This window comes from Neolamprologus multifasciatus, chromosome 23 (assembly GCF_963576455.1).
Source record: "Neolamprologus multifasciatus chromosome 23, fNeoMul1.2, whole genome shotgun sequence".
Classification (NCBI taxonomy): Eukaryota; Metazoa; Chordata; class Actinopteri; order Cichliformes; family Cichlidae; genus Neolamprologus; species Neolamprologus multifasciatus.
The window spans coordinates 7,267,489-7,287,762 of record NC_140460.1 but is presented as its reverse complement, the minus strand read 5'-3'; the positions used below and the strand labels follow the sequence as shown (position 1 = coordinate 7,287,762).

The 20,274-nt window shown below is 40.8% G+C and overlaps 1 long non-coding RNA gene across 1 annotated transcript; it reads right to left on the bottom strand.

The window, feature by feature from the left end:
* Positions 1–876: 876 nt before the first annotated feature.
* LOC146490908 (uncharacterized) lies at positions 877–11,229 on the bottom strand. The gene is made up of 2 exons (XR_014872417.1): positions 4,857–11,229; positions 877–4,747 (listed from the first exon to the last, which is right to left on the bottom strand). It is a non-coding gene; the product is annotated as an uncharacterized LOC146490908 (long non-coding RNA).
* Positions 11,230–20,274: the final 9,045 nt, after the last annotated feature.

Sequence of the window (20,274 nt, the reverse complement as noted above, 5' to 3'; positions counted from 1 at the left end):
ACACACAGATAGAAGCAGGCTTTTGTTTATTGGGTTGTTCAAAGTAAAATTCCACTCAATTGTGCCACGCCATAGAGTAAAAGGGTGCCAAAATAAAGACAGAATAACATAAAAAGGGAACAAGTTGTGCCCATTATGTTGAACAATGCTCTATGAACTTGCACTCACAGAGCAGCACAAACTGCAAAAGCAGTCCTCAGGAAAGAGGCAGGCAGCAAAAGGGGGCCTGTGTGACCATTCAAACAGGCAGCATGTGGCTGAGGGCCTAGAACAGCCAGCAGTACATTTCCATAACAGGAAAGGTCAGTGTTGTGGCTCCAGGGGCTTTAGAGACGCTAACAAAATCCATTCTGGGAGCTTGCTGCTCTCTTGCTCTACAGTACCAGTTTACTGGACTCCGTTTACTGCTACAGTCTAATATTAAACACTGTAAAGTATATCACCATATATCATCAGTTACCTCTGGACTCAGATTTTCTATATTATATTTAGCACAAATTACTCTGTGGGGATTTTATCTTTTAACAATTGCATTCTAAAGTTGTTTTATCTTGAAAGTAAGAAATGCTGTCTAGGAAAACTCAGATATCCAATTTATATCCGACATCGCAACCAGCAATATTTCCTAAAATGGAAACAAGAAACCATATTAAACAAATGTACATATCGTTATATATCTGATTTTATGATAGTGTCTTACAGTTTTACTGTAGTTTTTACAGCAGTAGCTATGAAGGTTTTAAATGCAAAACCCATGATTGTTATATTTTAAAGGAATCGTCTTTATGTATTTAGCAACATGTCTGAATAAAATAATAAAGTACAATTCTGGATATGTATTACTTGTGTGCAGTGTGTGTGTAGTTTACAGGGATATTTTTATTTATTTATAAAGATATTAACTTTGTGTAACTGGCAACCAATCTTAACATTTCTTCCACTACTGAAAAAAAATAACACATGGTATATAACTAAGTTGAGCTGAAAAGAAGTACAGATTCACATACTCTACTTAAAAAAATGTATATTTAACAATATAAGAAGCTCAAAATAGATTTTTATTGAAAGCTCAGCAACATAACATCAGCAAACACTTGCTTGATTATTGTACCTGCCAAAATCATATCAGTTCACTCCTTCATTGAAACGTCACTGCAAATTGTTCATTTTAGAAAATCTGAAACATACAAAAAGCTCAGTTTTAAGCTGTCTTTTTACAAAAGGGGGAAAGAAAAAGAAATTGTTGTTCAAGGCTAAAATAATGCGTAGTCATGTCTTTATTTTAGAAACCCCACGTAAAAAAACTGCTTTAATTTTGTGGGCAGTTTGTGTAATAAAAACATGCTGTATTCATGTGTTGTGTGTGCAGCTACGTGCTTTGACGTACAGTGTTTGAAGTGGTGTTCCATGCAAAAAAAAAGTGGAGGAAGTTGAAACAGCTTCTGGTCTTTCTCTTGGAACAGGCCTTGGGGCCTCAGGGGGCCCATAGGAATAAAACACTCCTCAGCACAGCCTCATATACCTCAACACCTGCAGCACACAAAAGCCCTCTGTGAGCGAAACAGTCACTCAAAAGTCAGAAATGCTTGTCTACGACAAGAAAACAAGGTATGTTGAGCATAATAAGTTAAAAGGTAGACTTGACTTTCTATTAAGCCAACAGGTTGACATAAAATGTATTAATATCATAGCTTTAGTGGAGTAAACTGAATTGATTAATAGCAACTATTTTCACATTTTTTCAGTTTTTTTTTATTCTAAGTGATTTAAAAAAAAAACTAAATTATAATTTGGCTTTGTCTTGTTTGATCAGATGCGTTATTACATGCCTCAAAAATCGCTGCACGCATACAAAATATTTAACTTATTATTATTTGAGCTTTACTCCAGAAATGAAACAAAATGCACAGAACCCATTCATTTTTTAGGTCCCGACAAGCCCCTTCTACAACCACCTCACAGTATTTTCCCATGGGGCTCCCGAACACTCAAGACTTAAATTGAAAAAATATTGACATTGGAGTGGCTAAAAAGACACGGAGTACCTAATAGATATAATTATCCAACATAATTATCTCCAATAATAACAACAGATAATACCGCTCTGTCTGAGTGCATGTTTGTTGTTGTGTCTGAAAGGATCCTCCCTGGAAAGATGGGCAGTGCCGCCTCTGCACCAGCTGAACTCAGCCAGGTGTGGGTGTGGGAGAGTGAGACTGCAGCCTGTCAGGATCAGGCATAAAGCTGAGGTTTGAGGTCACCCACTGTGTGGGTGAATTCCCCCTTTTGGCATCAACAATTTTTGGTCCTTGGAAACTGGAGCATTCACCTTGTAGGAGGTTAAGAAAGAAAAGCAATAAAGCAGTGGGTTTGTATGCATAATCCACTGCACAGCACGATTTTAATAACATTGAGTTGAAGCTCATTAATTTAAGAAATCGTTATGACAGATCTGGAGTCCAAAGAGTGATTTCTCTGTCTGGTCCCACAGACCTAGGCCCATTTACCTAATTAAAAAAACAAACCAGCCGTCTCTGCGGCTCTTGTGTTTACTGCTCTGTGATGGAGGGCATAAAATACAAGCAGCAGTAGAAATGCAAATAGAAGGCATGGTGACATAGAGCCAGATGAAAAGAGGCAAAGGACAAAGAAAGGAGAAATGAACTGATGAAAGAGGAGTCGGCTTTAAGTAAGGCTTTGAGGGAAAAAAAACAACAAGTTTTCGATTTATTTATTGGCTTTTGGTGCAGTGGGAATAGTTTGACATTTGTGTCTAATTATTTCTAACTGAAATGTGATCCCTGCTTGGTAAATATGAAGGCATTGCCAGCAGCTGGTTCAATTAGGATAGTATAATGACTGGAAATATAGGGAAATAGCTTATCTGGATATGCCAAAATGTAAAATAATCTCTAAAGTTCACCAGTTAACCTTTAAGCCTTGTTTGTTTAATATGTCCAAGAAAATATAAAAATGACTCATTAAATTACAAACACTGGTCTTTTCTGCTTTTTGTGTTTGTGCTGTTCTAAATGTGAATATGGTTACACCTGTATTTCTTCATTTTTGTTGGATTCTTTATTGTGCAACAGCTAATTTTCCAAAAGTTAATTTGTCAGAATTTTATACTTTCTGAATTGTATTTTTTATGTGTTAGCGTACCTTGATTTGAGGTCAGAAAGAAGACAAAAGGTACTGCGATGAGGCTGGAGAAGAAGAGGAGAAACAGAACAACCCACGGATTGTGGGGACTGAAAAAAGATGAGAGTGAAGGACAATGAAGTCATAACAGCGTAGCGGGTGGAGGATGAAGGAGGAATGTGAGATGTGCTGTGTGATGAGGTGGAGGCAGAGGGAGGGAGGACGGGGAGATGATGCAGCAGTATGTACAGCAACTAAATGCTGCAGAGGAGATCATCTGAACATATCTTAGTTCCAGTAAGAGGCCCACAGCATCGCCTGATGACTCACCTGCGGTAACAGTGCATCACCCAGAGTATGAGATCATCAGTTTAATCTCACCCAGATACAGATCAGCACAAAGCAGAAACAGCTAAAGATTAAAAAACATTATCATCCTTATCTGTTTGGAGAGTATCAGCACTAAAATGTAACATTATCTTTGCTAAACATAACCTGCATTATACTTTATCCTTGATCAATAACTGATGTTGGCATCATCTTCATCTTAATTTACATTACAATATTGCACAGGTCAAAGCCATCCACAATCCTAGTGCTGGTTCCAAGCCAGGATAAATGAGTATAGTTGTGTCACAAAGTGCATTTGGCGTAAAGTCTTTGCCAAATAAAACATGCAGATCATCAAGAAGTAGATTTTCATATTGAATTGGCCTGGGATAACACCACCGATGATGTCAACAAGGAGGGTGCTGGTGGAAACTGTGCTACTGCTGGGTGATGACAGAGGCAGCAAAAACAAAGACAGGTTGGATTGTAAGGCCACAGAGGTTTGTGGATGCAGTGAGTGTGAATGTTTGGATTGTTGGTGTGACAAGATAAAAAAGATGCAAGATGAGGAAGAGATGGTGACGGATGACTCGCAGTAGCGTCTCTTGACAGGAACAGCCAAAAGAAAAGGAAGAAGAAGAAGAGGAAGTAGATGCTGCATAGATCAGATAGAAGGTTGGATGATCTGAATATCTGAGCATTTACTGCCGTTTCTTTAAGTTTTTGAAAAACATCAAACTAATTACCAGTAAATGATTAATGTCTTTCATGGTCCTGGATCTCTGACCCAGCGTTTTCAGTTTGTTGAGTTTGCTGAGTTTATTTCTAGTTTCTGGCTTTGGTTATTCATCTGTTTCTACCTAGTTTCTGTATGAAGCACACGTCTTAGCCTGCGTCTCATTGTGTGTTTGACTTCCTGTTTTATTTTGATAGTCTTCTGTTTACTGTGTATTATGTTCAGTTTTGCTTCCCCTGTCTCTTCAGTCAGATTAGTGTCAGCTGTGCTCAGTGTTGGGAAGGTTACTTTTAAAATGTATTCCACTACAGATTACAGAATACATGCCCCAAAATGTATTTTGTAATGTATTCCATTACGTTACTCAATGAGAGTAACGTATTCTGAATACTTTGGATTACTTAATATATTATCATGCTTTTTACAACTGCATGAATGTACTGTTGCTGTGTGATTTATTACTATTACTGAAGGTCCGCGGCTCCGAACCGTAGTAAAGGGACCTCTGGCTAATACGTCGGTTCCGTGTCGGGCTCGTAGCTGAAAAATAGAGACAGAGAGAGGCGTTGAAAGGCTGCTCCAACGGAACTTATTGTTTCGGAGGAAAACACGAACACAGTGTACAGCCGAGTCTTAATAGCTTACTTACAACTGGGCTCGTCAGGCACTCTTCTTGGCTGCAGTGGTTATTATTGTTTCTGCTCGGTGACAGCTCGTACTTTTCCACTCACATTTTTCTCCCTCCTCGCGCTCACAGACACATAACGGGTATGGCAGTCCATTCTCCCTGCAGCACGGACTACACTGCCATAAAGCTACATTCTTTAGGCCTATTAGCTTAGCACAACAACAACAACAAAAAAGCGCTCTCGCACCCAGGAAACACACAGTCGCAGAGAGAGCATGTCACCATGGCAACCGTAACGCTGCTGCCTGGAACAACAGAACATAGCTGTCAAGCAAAACCCAAACAGGCCTGACCCGCCACAATATGAAACAGGAAAATACCGCCGTGTAATCCATTTATTTCAACAAAGTAACTGTATTCTAAATACCACCTTTTTAAACGGTAACTGTAACGGAATACAGTTACTCATATTTTGTATTTTAAATACGTAACGGCGGTACATGTATTCCGTTACTCCCCAACACTGGCTGTGCTCCACCTGTGGCCTGTTCGCTCGTTATCCTCTTTGTGTACATATTGTCTGCATTTCTCTCATGGGACAGTCCTCCCTAGCAGTCTGTGGTCACTGGTGTGGCAAAGGTGTGAGTTTCGTAGTTTCGTTATTCATGTTGTTTTGTGTTTCATTTTACTTTAATTAAACCAGCTTTTACTTTAATCCTTGTGTTTCTCAGTCCAGCATTTGGGTCCCGCCTCTGCCCGTCACACAGCCTTGTGTATAAATGTTGTTCAGCCTCCAAGTAAGCATACTTCTGAGGAGATCACCCTTAAAAGGAAGAAAGAGAGCAAAAGATTGATACTTTGCAGTTCCACTTGCTTTGATCTGCTCCATCTTGTTGGTCAAGACAGGATACACGAGTGACGACAGTGAAATAAACAGAATCAGAAGTCTAATAGTTTTTAATACCGTCTTATACTACAAACTGCATTTAAGGCAATCATGTGAATTATTCATCTGTCTAATCTGGGTTTCTGCTGATCTGTAAGGGTTAGAGCACAGCACAAAGCACACAGAGTACTTAAGCTGCTGCCCAAACGACACTTCAGTGCTGTGGGACGAGCATTGGGTTACATAGGAGAGCAAAAGCTCACTCGCTTCAATTATGCTACAGAGGAAGAAAGAGGGAGAGAGATGAATCAAGGTGGGGGCAGTGGCAAGGGAAAGCAAATGCAAAACAGAAAAACTCTCTAGTTATCTGTCTGATTATTTATTGCCACAACATAGCTGTTTATTATTATTATTATTGCCGTGATGATGGCCTACGTTAGATCATAACAGAACTGTGTTTCTTAGTGATGCTCTGAAACAGGCGTGGGCGCTGTGAAACCAGATTGGTTACGTGTATTTCAGTAAAGTTGTAAGAATATTTATCTCTCCTACATTTACCTGGAACCGCTGATTTTTTTTTCACGATTCTCCTTCCTTTACAGAAACCTGATGGAGATGAGAGACACCAGCTACAGCACTTCCTTTTAAAAACAAAGAAATTCAGCCTCGTCCTGTTTCTGGCGCTACTGGCACGCAAAGCGACCAGCAAACCACCCGGAACTAAAGCAAACGAGGGCATCCTCCAGGGTACATAAACCAGTATGTGCGCATGGAAAGTATTTAACGTCTTTTCATGGCGAGCGCGTTTTTCAGTGCCTGCACGCAGTGAGACGGGCCATAAAGTCCATCAACGAACTATGCGGCTATGGTTGAAATGTGTTTATTTAGTTACCCAGAATGCACAGAGCTTTAAATGCTGATCAACTGTGGTGTGAATTAGGTATGAGCAACACTTGGGGCAGAATATGTTACATGTTACTTTCCAAAAAGCAGAAGTCATCTTCTAAACCTCTTTCAGACCCCTATTACTAATGACTTCTCAGCACTGTCCTTCATATGAAGTGTGGCAAGATAAGGCAACTGCATTTTAAGTTATCCATCAAATCTATATTTCGAAAAACCTTTTACTACTTTTCACTCAAAGCATTTATGTCAGGACCCTTGATATTTTTTTATAGAAGCTGAAATCGAGACTTCTTTGAGAGAAAGTGTTGAAAGAAAAAACATTTTAAGGGTTTATTTTGAAACTTTTAATGCTACTTGCTTCATTCCCCATTAATTAAAATTTCTCATGGCTTGCATTACAACTGCTCATCTCTAATGAATATGGAACTCCAATAAGCATTATATTGATTAAGAAACTTATAGATCTAAAACAGCTCTGTAAATTCAGTTCAATAGTGATTTTCTAATTTAAATATAAAACTGAAAAACATGAGTGAGAAGGGAAAAACAATCTTCAACCACAAAACATTTTACAAATGAAAGAAACTGGATTGATCAAGCAATCTTGATCACACCCACATATAGCCACTAACTGGTTAGTCATTCACCACCGTGGCCTCAGCTTACGGACCAACATGTGGTATCTTATTATCAAGAACATATTTAGGTTTGGCAGTGAACTTCCACTCAGAGAGTGTATAATTAAGATTTAGAGTACTGTTATTCTGAGAAAGGCAACTGATCAAATCCCCCTGACTTTCTAAACGATAAGCATGCTGAACTGGCTGTTTTGTTGTGTAAAATTGTGCGCTTGAGTGTGACTGAGTGGGTGTGAGCCAGCTGGCCCAAAAGTCCAGCAGCAGCAGAAGAAGTAAAAAGAGAATTACCCCAGTTTAGACTGTGATCCGTCACACTCCACTCTTCCAGCACCTCTGAAACTGTCAGCACTCAAACAATGATAGACATCTGTGGGCCATCATCTTCTTTTTTTCTACTGCTATGGTTGATTGAAGAATACATGACATTTTTATTCTGATGTTATATATTTAAATATTTTTGTATTTAAAAAATGATCATTTACAGCACTGCTATTATAAACTGTAGTCTGTGTTAACAACTTGTTTTGACTTCTGGGAATTGCTCTCAAGCAGCAGGCTGCATTTCCAGTCAGTCAGGTGACCAGCTCTCGTCAGGGATCTCCCCACGGTCACCTGACATGTGCCCATTCATTTGCTCACGAGCTTTCTCCTCTCTCTCACCTCCCTTTCTTTTTTCACTTTTGACTGCAGCTGCCCCCCCCCCTGGTTTAACAGTGGTACCCCCAGCTACCCTCTTCCTCCCATCAAATTTCCCTTCCACATTTCTAATGGGCTAAAATCCCCCCTGTCCTCCTGCTGTTTCATCGCTTTGCCTTTTCCTCTACAGGGACTTAATTCGCCCTCTGTTCGTGCCCGCTCTTTAAATTATTCAGTGAGCTGCTGCTGCTCGCCACAAAGAGCCATCTCTAACACACTGACACAGAAGTGGGGTAAAAGCAAATACAGTGACAGTATGATGGCAGAGTGTGAGGGAAGTGGTGGGAGGGTGATAGACTGATGGCAGCAGGTGGTCTGGCTGGGAGCTTCCCAGGAAACCCCACACTTACCTTTCTCATCCTCCACCACCTCCTCAGCTCAGGCAGCCCAAATCACATAACCCTGGTTTATAACTAGCTGTCATGGTAGGCGAACTAGAAATAGATGGCATACTTGACGGCAAGCCTGCTCTGATACAGAAAGCAGCAGGGTGCGTGCTGCGGGGGGGATCGTGTGTCCTGAGCGGCCATCATGACAAAGCAAATCTGCCCACAGCCTCGTGCAGAACTGAACGTCAGCCTGAAGTGGAAAGGCCACTCATTTCTTTTAAGTTGTTAGCATGTGGGCCAGGACAAGCCTATCGAGCAGAGGAAAACAGAATCCAACCATTCACATCATGACCTTCTGATAATTGCTATCAATGTTTTTGGACTTGTCACTGTAGTTTGTTGAATATTCCAAGCAGATTTCCTGATTTTAAGTCTTTAATTGTGTGGCTTAATCTTTGTTTTAATATAAATATTTAAACTTTTGTAATATCTTGCTGAGACTTTGATAAGAATATTCATAACTTACTGATAGCTGAAATATCAAAAAGGTTAATATGAAGCATGTTATTACTTATTAGCAATTATAGGTTAGCAATAAGATTTTAAAAAACTGGGATAAACAGACACTCCTGCTCTTTCCAATCTTAGCATAAATGCAAACTTACATGGTTTAAACTCCGTAAGACAAACAGGAAAAGAAAGCAAATCATGCTTTTATTCTTTTAAATTCAAAGCCCGTGGCCATGTGCCGATGATGCCATCTGCCCTCTTGTTAGCACCATCAAATAGCAGCTAAACACAGCAGCCAATATTGCTGCTGACATGACACAACCTTATGAAAAACTCTTTAATGCTTGAGTACCTCTGTTGCTCGAAACCACTGAATCATCTGAATGTCGCTGATGAAGACGCTTCACCCCTTTATTGGAGGCATGAAATGACTTACTTCAGTAAATCAAAAGAAGCAAAAGTGACACAAGATAATCAAGTTAATAAAATATATAAATCTAGACAGATCTGTATGTGTGAGGCTTAGCTAGTTCACAGACCATATAGGAAACTTGTATTTTTTATTCTTTTTCTTTTTTTTAAATTTTAGCTCATCTCAAACTGAGTTGAGGGCACTTTAAAATATTTGCTGCATTGTCAGTTATAGGGATTGAGGCTGACATGATTGCACACAGCAGCAACCAACTGAAAATAAGCTGTTTTCAGTTGGGCAGCTTCCTGTAAACTGTTTTCTGCTGAAGGTTTGATTCCTAAACCAGAAAATGTGCTCTTAGAAAATTCCTCTAGGTGTTTCCGCGAAAGGCTTCAGTGTCCATGAGGACTCTCAATTATGTCATACCTTTTAGCAATTTAAACTTGTTTGTCCAGTTTCTGAGTTTGCGAGCGAGCTCTAATTTTCAAACACAGCACAGCGTACATACAATTATTCACACAACATATAGTAATATACATACTATTCCCTTGTGTCTCACTTTATGTGGTATTCTCTGTTTGAGGGAAAACCCTGGTTGTAAGTCCCATGCAAATACTGAGGGGAAAGGGTGGAAGAAAGCCCCCCCGGTACGTGAGGCACATGCTTCACTGAACACTGAGGCACACCAAAGCACACTGGTGCTGCTGTGGGAGGTGTTGCAATGTCAGGAACTAGAGGCTGAGGAACTCCTGACCTTTCCTATCATCTGTACTTTCTGTCAATCTGACATCTATGCATCACTGAGTGTCATTGTGAAATGTGGGAGGGCTGGGAGAATGAAAACCGATTTTTAAAAAAACAACAGAAAACAGAGTATGAACAACGCTTTCAGGAAGCACAGCATACACAACAGATTAGCTTTGCATGTTAATGTATGTGTTTCTGACTGAAAGTGAAAGAGAAATGAAAACAGAAGAAAAGGCAAACAAAAAAGAAAGTAATAGGTGAGATCAGTCAGAGGAAAAAGAGTGTAGGGTGAAAAATGTGAAATGAATATGACCAAGTGGCAAACGTATGAGCAAGATTTACTTTTTTAATATAAATGACTTCAGGTGGCACGGCCATACAACCCTACAGAGTGATATTATAGGATGAGGTGATGTTTGGGGGAGATAGCGTGTATGGTAATACCCCTGACGGGACTATTTCTGGACTGTCTGTAAGCCTGTGTGTGAATTCATGTGTGTATATGAGTGTCTCTGTATGTGAATACGAGTGATTCAGTGTGTGTGTATGTGTGATGTAGACCATGCAGAGTCAGTCAGTCTGTCGTGGGGCTGTGGGGGATTCCTGTTTAGTCCTCCAGTGAATTTCTGGGGGCTCACTGCAGGGAACAGGCGGGGCTGCTCGAGGGTGGGGGGGACTATCAGTTACTCTTGATGATGTGTCCTGTTTCTGTTGTTTATAGTTCCTGTCTCCTTGCTTCACTTCTTTTCTCTGCTCGCATCTCTTTTTCAACCCCTCGAGTTAAGGAACAACACAGAAACCACGCAGCGCCCTCAGCAAACGCATATATTCTTCATATTCTGCTTTTGATCATTTTTAACCACTTTGCCTCGTCACAAACAGCCTCGCTGAGTGCGCAAAAAACAAAACTCAGCTAGTATCTAAAGTGATGCATCTTCTCTAAATACAGTATTTTTGTGTTGACACTTTCATATGGCTGAATGGATGTCCTAGTTTGTTTATGCCAACTTGTCTTAAAAGGAAAACTCACTTTCAGTCAATGCCTCTTACACAACTAGATCTGTATCAAGATAAAGTGTCCACTGAATGCTAGTGAGTTTTTATGATACCCATGAGAACAGCAGTAAAAAGAAGCAACAGGAATGTTGTGGAAGGCTTGAAGTTTGAATCACCCTGAACACAAGATATAGTTTTGGATTCACGGCTAAGTTGTAGCTTTCACTTGGTGGCCAGTGTGGGTATCCACTAACAACAGGACTTTTGGTTTAAACTTTGCGTCCTAATGGGGGAATGAGGGAGAATGTGTGAGCAAATTATTATATATCACAATGACACATTGTACACTTGTTATGACGGGACACCAAAATTGGTTTTGTACGAGGCAGTGAACATGTTTTGAAGGTTGTTAAGTTGGACATTTTAACATGGAAGTCACTTTTGGAGTTGTTCTTAACAACCCAAGTTATGGGTCAGCCAGTGCATAAGAATTTAATCATTTTTATTGATTGAAAGTCTTTCTTACAGTCAGCCTGAGAAACGGTAAAATACTCTAACAGACTCTTCTGCATTACAAATCATGTGGTAAACAGGTTCCTATCACACCACTTTTAGCTTCTGCTTTTTTTCAGCAACATCCTTAACTCTATAAGTTTTTTCCTGTACGCAAACAGCTTTTTAATTTTTTTATTTTTTTGATCTCTGTGCTTTATCTCCTCTGCAGATGGTTTGACCTCCAGTCACACCCTAACCCTTGCTTCATCGATCTCTGGTCTTCCTCTTTCAGAATGCTGAAATCTCAGATGTGCGTGTTACGCGTCTGCAGTCTTCACAACCTCGAAGGACCGCGGTGAGGTCAGGGGTGAAGCGTCCCTTTCTGCTCTTCAAAACGTGACACTCAAGAGAAGCGGGCGCTTAGATCCGGATGAGTGACTGTGCATGTGTGTGCATGTGTGTTCATCTGCGTAATATGATACTGAGTAAACAAAGTGCAGCGTGTTCTGGGGAGAAATTGTTTATTTAAATTAGAGGCTGACTGGTATGTGAACATGCGTGTGAACTACAGGCTTGTGTACATGAGTGTAGTTACATATGTGCGATATTGTGAACAAAATGAGTAGATAAATACACCGCTGAATAGTTGACAATTTGACGAAAGGGTGTCATTTCTCTGTGGAAAACCCAACTTCCTTACATTTGCCTTCCCGCGATGTGTGGCGTGTTTCTCCCAGCCTGTCAGTTTGATACACACATACGCGTGGAGTAACATAAGTGGGACACATAGACACACACGCACACAAAGAAGCCCAGCTGTCAATCAGCATTCAGTAAGAGGCATGAAACAGACAGGCTATTCTGTCCCTTGGCACAGGTCCCTAAACTGTGGCCTAGCTGCTGTAGAGAGAGCACTGTGTGTCACACGCTACAGATACAGCCTAGCCTCTGTCATGCACAAATAACCTCTCCCTCGTTCTTTTTGTCTCGCACTCTTGCTCTTTCTTCCTGACACAAACCCAGCATTCATCTGCATACATACATCTGTGTACATGTATGTATAAAGAACATTTTTCATAGCGAAACAAAAAAAAAAGAAGAAGAAGAAATCTGTCAGAGAGCTGGCTCAGAAAATCCCCTTCATTCAACATGTTCACCCCAAACAGACAGCATGTGTGTCTGTGTGTGCAGACACAATAAACGTGCAACAATTGTGACTGTTGGCACAGCACCCCCACACACCTGATTCTCAAACCTTCTGTTTGCAAACGGCAACCAATCAAAAGAAAGCGTGGTAGGTGGGCTAAAATGGCTTGTTTCGCACAGAAAAGGAGATCTGTAGCTACACCAAGTGTAATTATGATCATTCTCAACTGTGTCTCATGCATAGCTACTCTAGTATAGTCAGAGACTAAACAAATGCAGCTGGGATTGAGCATAAGAGGTGCACTTACATTACTATTGTGGAGTATTAACAGTTTTTATCAAAGCTTGGTGACAGGGTGGTGCAGTGGTTAGCATCAGAGGCTTCAAAGCTGCTGGCAGACTGAGGCCTTTCATTTTTATTGGTCCTCTCTGGGTACTCTGGCTTCTTTCCACAGTGCAAAGACCTGCATTGTTAGACTGGTTGGTGATTTTAAATTGGCAATAATTGTGGATGTGACTGGGAATCATTACTTTTTGTCTCTCTACCTTAGGCCTAGAATGGATTGTCAAACTGTCCAGCATGTACCCCATCTCTCACTCACTGCCAGTGAAGCTAAGCTACAGCCGCTCCCATCTTCAAGCGAAGATAGAGGTGGTTGTAGCTCAGGAGGTGGAGCAAACCATGGGTGAATGAGGCAAGCTGTATAACGAGCTTTGAGTGCTCAGGTAAAGTAGAGAAATGCTTTATAAGAACCAGTGCATTTACCATTTACCAGTTCCCCCACGACCATAAACTAGATAAAATTTCAAGAAAATGCCAAATACTATCTTGGCAGTAAATGATATGATACAGTCAACAGCCTAGCTTTCAATATTACTAAAATAGAAGCTATGCACCAAAATTGAACAAAAATGTGTGCACAAGACATGTGGTGACATACTTCTGGCAACATACAGAAGCTTCAGGCTTCCCCTCCACACATGTACTGTTTTACTTACTATGCTCCAGTTCCTTGATTCACTTGGTGTATGAAATTTGCATCAGTTGATGTCATACTTGTTGTATTTCTGGAGCAGTGGCACTCTGGCAGCAGGCACAGTGGCTCCTTTAGACATTACCTCACATTCAAAATCACACATGTATCCTTACTAACTGACAAACAGACACGTGTGTTGTATGGGCGCAGAAGCAAGCAAACTGTAGAAAACAGTTGAGGCTTTTAAGTCTTAACCTAAGGTGATGTGAGGGCCCATCTCCTTAATTCTGGAGAAAACTGAAGTTTGTCCGACGAGCAGGGCGAGGCCAGGGATTAAAAGAAGTGGAAAAGGAGCGCACATGAAGACTCAGGAAAACTCCAGAATAGTTGATTTAGACTTTATTAACACTACAGCGTGCTGACATTTCAAATTAATTAATATATTAAAAACTGCACAAACCATCACAATGATCACATTTTATTAGCAGGTGTATCCCTTTGAAATGATTACATTTGCCCGTCCACCACCTCCCAATGAAAAGAACTCCCAGTGCTTAATAATCTAACAGTCATTTTTTCATTTCTCACATGGAGGGAAACTACAGCGGCCTGGCTGGCACTGACCTTCAAGTAAAGTCTTCCAACTCACACAGAAGCCATAATGAGGCTTTTCCTTCCAGAGGCTTTTCTGCAGTCACTCCCCAAACGACCGCAGGAAATGGAATCTTCTGAAAGGATCAAAACAAGTCAAGAGTTGCGAATAGTTTGAGTTTCCGATAAAGACAATGTGCCAGATTCCAGCGCCTTCAGGGACATAGACATATCACAATGAATCCTCTGTGTTTCTAAAATGGAACGCGCCCACTTGCGCGCCCACACACACACACACACACACACACACACACACACACACACACAGAATATATATATAGTCTTAGTTACCACTCAAATATACACACAAAATACACATAGTGTTTATTAATAACTGGGAGATCCTGGGAAACAGGAGGGTTTTTCTTGTGGAGTCTTTTTCATACCTGTTAGTCAGGGCTTAGTGTGGTGCATGTCTCTGCATATCCTGAACTCTAGGTTTAAGTGTGTGTGTGTGTGTGTGTGTGTAGTCCTCTAGGCTTCTAATTTTAACAGTGCTCTGCCTTTGTTTGGGGCAAGAAGGCAATTGAGAAATTCTGTTTCTGCCTGTATGTAGGTGTGGTTAGTGTGTGCCCAGGGTCAGGCAGCCCATTAGCAAGACCTCCTCTCCTCTGATTGCCTCCTTTCAGCAGCCAGTTTGACAGCTCTGTAATCTACAGTTACTCAGTGGATTCATCATTGTAGGTCTGTTTGTGCATGGGTGTACACGAGTGTGTGCATGTGCATATGCGCAGTATGTGTGTGATGGCTGGTTGCTTGGACAAGTCACAGATTAACCACTATTTTTCCTTCTGCTTATCCTTGTTGGTCATAAATATGTGTGGAAACTCACACTGAGATAAAAAAAAAAAAAAGAAAAAGAAAAAAGAAAGATAAATTCATAACAGTTAAATGCATGTTGTGTTAAACTGTGACATAATGTGTTTTAAAGACTGTGGGATTCAGAAATTTAGCAAATAGAAATTACTTACCTGTAGAAGTTACTGGCAAAAGCCACTATAGGAGCAAAAATGGAAAACATGATGATATCCAGCTGTAAAAATCCAAAGCTGTCGCCAAGTCAAATTGAAAATGTCTTACTTCATGCGGTTAAGTACACAGGTTTTCATCATACGTGACAGTTTATGTATTTAATCTCCAAAACGGCACAAATATGGAAAGATCTTTTAATGGGTGTTGATTTGCCACCCATTAAAAAAGTAGAGAACATCTGACATGTATGATACTGCAAAGAACTCCCTAGCTGCTATAGGTGAAGTGAGTAATGCTCACCAATTCAGAAAATGCATTTGCTTTTAAAACATCAGGTTAAGAAGCTGCACATATTTTGGAACTCGCCACCATTCTTTTGTGCATTTAGGCTTCCTCAGTATCCTCAATAACTTGATGACGCTGCAGCGTATGTGTATGGTCATTGTGCTTTATGCAACTATTTTGTTTTATTGTATACTTCATTAATTTAAAAGCCTCACTGAAAATAAAAACATAATTTTCGAGAATGACCTGGCCAAGAGGGGAAGAGAAATAACAGTTATAATACAAACAAACATAATGTACTGATCATACGTACCTGAAGATTAAGATCATAGAGATTAAGAAAATAGTTACAAACTAATTTCAGTGCAGCAATCACAAAAGTAGCCTTTTTTTTGATACATTTGCACCAATTTATGCTGTTTCACATTTTTGCTAGCAAATACATTCAGATAGCATCTAGGAAAAAATGATGAGAAGATGTTACATTTCCAGATATCTTCCCATTTGTCCCATCCAGTCACCTGAAAAGTTTGGTCTGGAAACAGGAATTACACCGCAGAATGAATTAGTATTCTGGGACTATTTAAATGTCTCCCTGATTGTATTCCTTGATGGGTGATAATAACATCCAAGCACTGTGCATGGTGACTGCAAATGCATGCATTATCTTAAATTTACTTACATTAACATGTATCTAAATTTAAAGATGCAAAATCATGACTTATCTCCATGTTCTCAAGGCTTACAGGTCACTCACATAGTGCTGCTCTTTCACACACATTCACACACACTACACTTAGAGTGGGGGTGGGGGGGGGGGGGTAGTGGTTAGCAAAAAAGAGAAGTCAGCTTTAAAGAGAATGCTTTCATCTTTCCCACAAGCAGGCTGAGAGTCATCTTATCTCTGAGGCTTGGCCGGGCTATCTAGAGTAAACCGCAGAGTCTGCAGAAAAAAAAGGTAAAATTGATGGCGCAGTCCAGTTTCTCCCTGTTAAACATTAGTCCCAGGAATTCCCCTTGTGTATGTGCGAGTGTGTATGTGCGTGTGCAAGCATGCGCGTGTGTGTGTTTGGACCAGGTTGTTTCAGTGTTGTGGGGACGCACTTCTGTTTACATATTCACTATTTGGCTGCATTTGTTTCTTATGACGACAAAAAAAAGCAAGTCCCCGTAGCTTAGGTCAGTATATTTTAAGGTTTTAAGCTTTTTTTAAAAGTTATTATAAAGGCAATGGTTAAGCAAGGAGTAGTTATGGTTACGGTTAGACTCTCCAGGAAATGAATGTAAGTCAGTGCAATGTCCTGGGTTATGTGCACACAGTGTGTGTGTGTGTGTGTTTGTAAGAGAGAGAAAGAGAAACACAGTACTTACACCATCAGATTTCTCAGAAGATAGCACCTGTTCTGAAGAACAGGGAAATAGCATTCCTGCAGTCTTTGTGTTTGAGGAAGGTTAGGACAAAAACAAAGAACAAACATCTAAAAGGAATACCGTGCGTGCAATGCATCTCATCCCTGGAAGTCACATACCAGTGTTTTGTAAAATGCTGCCTCTGTCTTACGATTATCAAACTTTGGGGGTAACAGCCTCAAATCACTGATGTAATGCATAATGAAACACCACCAGAGGACATCTTGTGTATAAATCTGCATTTCATGCCCCAGGAATGAGATCCATACCCTGGTGTGTAGCTGCTGTCACTAACTGAAGACTTCTGTGTGAAGGAGTGGACTAGGTTTAAATAAGTGGCTTCTTACTCTGCCCATACATATCCCCTCACTGGGGATAAACACCTCTCTTGTGTTGTATACCTCCTCCTGTTGCAGACTTTGGAGCAAGGTGTAAAAAATGAAAATAACAGGAAAAGAAAGATAAATATAGAGGTGGATGATAGAAAACCTATGAAAGAATGACACACAACAATGAACCTCTGCCATCCTGCATCTCACACACTGCTCCACCATGCTCTCCATGAAGAAGACAGCAGAACTTTGCCTGATCCACCAAAACAGAGGAATCTGTTAAACACAACACACTCAAATACTCTCCCAGATTCTTAAGTGTGACTGTGAAATATAAACAGCAACAAAATGCAAAAGCAAGCAGGTTTTTTTTTTCACTTGATACGGACAGAAAGGCACATCCACAATTCCAAAAAGTTGGGACATTGTGTAAAATACAAATAAAAACAGAATGCAAGAAAGGAAAATGTTTGTTTGATGTTGAAACACATCTCAGAATAGAGGGGCACATTCGTGCACATGGAATTAGCACCTTGCACATTGGAAAGGCACCGTCAATACTCAAAGACGTATAAGATGCTCATGCTGCCATCCAGGCAACATAGTTACTGCATGTTTCAGTAACACAATGCTAAACCATGTACCTCAGCTATCACAACAGTATAGCTTTGCAGTAAAAAAGTCCAGGTGAAGAACTAGCCTGCCTGCAGTTCAGACTTTACAAGTACAAAAAAGCAGATCCAGGACTGTTGAGTACCTAGAATCCCCTATCAGACAAAAACAGGACAACATTCCTCTCCCAAAAATCTGGCAACGGGTCTCCTCAGTTCCCAGATGTTTACGGAATGTTGCTAAAAGAAGAGGGGATTCCAACCAGTCATAAACATGACCATCCCAAACTTCTTTGACACGTGTTGCTGCCATCAAATGTTTCTTTAAATGGAATATTTACTCAATTTAAACAACAAATTTGTTTACAATGTTCCGTTGTGAATTAAATACAGGTTTATGAAATCTCCAATCATTGCACTCTTTTCATTTACGTCCCAATTTTTGTGGAGTTGGGGGTTGTACGCGACATCTGACACAACAACTTTTAGAAAAGTCTGCAGGCTCAACCCGTTCATTTTCCCAGGACTCTTTTAAAACATTGTTTTCTCCTCTTGACAGTTAGTAGCGTATGTGAAACAAACCTCCCGTTTCAGCTGGAGACTGTAGCGTCAGAGTCTGTTTTATTTTGCTATATCCTAGCAACGGAGCTGTTTCTGCTTACTTCTCTCTCCACCCTCTGGCCCAAAATCCTCTAGGCTCCTCTTCCACGTGTGTGAATGTGTGTGTGTGTGTGTGTGTGTGTGTTTGTGTGTGTCACACATCTGCTTTGCATTGTGCAGGATCTCAGTGCTGACTGCTCTCTAAGCCCATGATCCTGTTATAGCAAGCCAGCGAGACAGAGAGGCAGCGAAATGGTGGAGATTGTGGTGAAGTGGGTGTGAGGGGTGAAGATGGAGAAAGAGAAATCAAAGAAAGGGAAAGAGATAGAGAGGAAAATGAGATGGCAGCAAGAGTGCTACACTAAAGGCAGGAAAGCTGGGGCACGTGAACAAAGAATGTGACTGCTTCATAAGAGAAGTGGAAAAAAGAGTTGAGGGGAGAGGTTTAATATGGAGCTATAAAAGTTTTCCAGCGCTTGCTTCATGTGAGCAGCAGAGGTTTCATGCTTTGCCTCCTGCAGGGCTGGATGAGCTGTCGGGTGGGGCTGGCTCATGCTGTTCTTCTGGTCTGGACCAGTGTTTGGTACACAAGGTGAGGCTCAACGGATGATCAAGGCCAGACTAGGATGGAGACGTCTTGCTGCTGCCAAAATAGAAGAACAACAGAAATGGAAAGCACTTGGATGAAAAGAGAGGTCACTGTGTTCGTTTGGTTGTTCCTGTGTGCCTCCATCACCTCTTAATCTTTGTCTCCTCTCAGTCTACCCTATTATTCTCCACTCCCTCCCTCAGTATCACCTCGCTCCTATGGGCATTTCCTCATTTTGATAGCCCTCTCACACCAATGCCAACTAATTATTGAGCATCACTTTGTGATTATTTATTGCGCTCATGGGGAGTGTTGAGCCAGAGCAGTGGAGAAGAGGTGAGAGAAGAGTGCAACTTACATGAGGAATGGCTGGAGTCAGTTCCCTGTTGCAGTGAAACATTTGGCAAGGGCACTGAACAATCAAAGCTTAAGGGCTGCGTACGAGTGTGTATGTGTGTGTATGTGTGTGTGTGTTAAGAGAGAGTAGTGAGTCAGTTTGGCATTAACCCAGAATATCAACCATAGGGTGCTCGAACTTTGATGAAGCAAGATGCTGCCAAGAGAGCATTGTGCAGTCGTAAAAATATTATACAACAGCTGCGGTGTGCGTCTGCATCTGTGTTTCGTTTTTATCACTTGCATGTTCTGTGTGTATATGTGTGTATGTAATGTATGTTTTTCAGCTAAACCAGAGGCTTTTCAATCAAACTAAAAAGAAGAAGGGAATGCCAAGAGAGCACTTTAGCCTTCAGATGAAGAGTGATGAGAACAGACCCACAATTACTAGAGAATTCTTTCATTCTGCAACCTCTGTTGGAAAAACAGTGATTGCGCGTGCACACGTGTGTCATTCATCTAGCTACCGAACTCTGAGTCACATCTCAAAATCTATGTACGCACTCTATAAATGTCACATCACGTGTCATCAGTGTGTTGCTGCTTTCATTTACACGCTGACACATGCTGATACAGACCCCAGTGCCTCAAAACTTGAAACTTGATCAGTTGTAGATACAAGCGTGGCGAGAGTCTACTTTTTGTTCATTGTGCATGCTCACACACACAAATTCTGATCAGTTAAACTTTTTTTGTGCTGTCTTTTATGCATTAACCTTTACGCCTTAAAGATGATCACGCCCTGCAGCTAAAACAGGAAAGTGATATAAATCTTTGTAGTAGTCTTTACTACAAGTAAGCCTTTAGCAACCACAGCTGACTTGCAACCATTTAACACCTAGCATCCCAGATAGC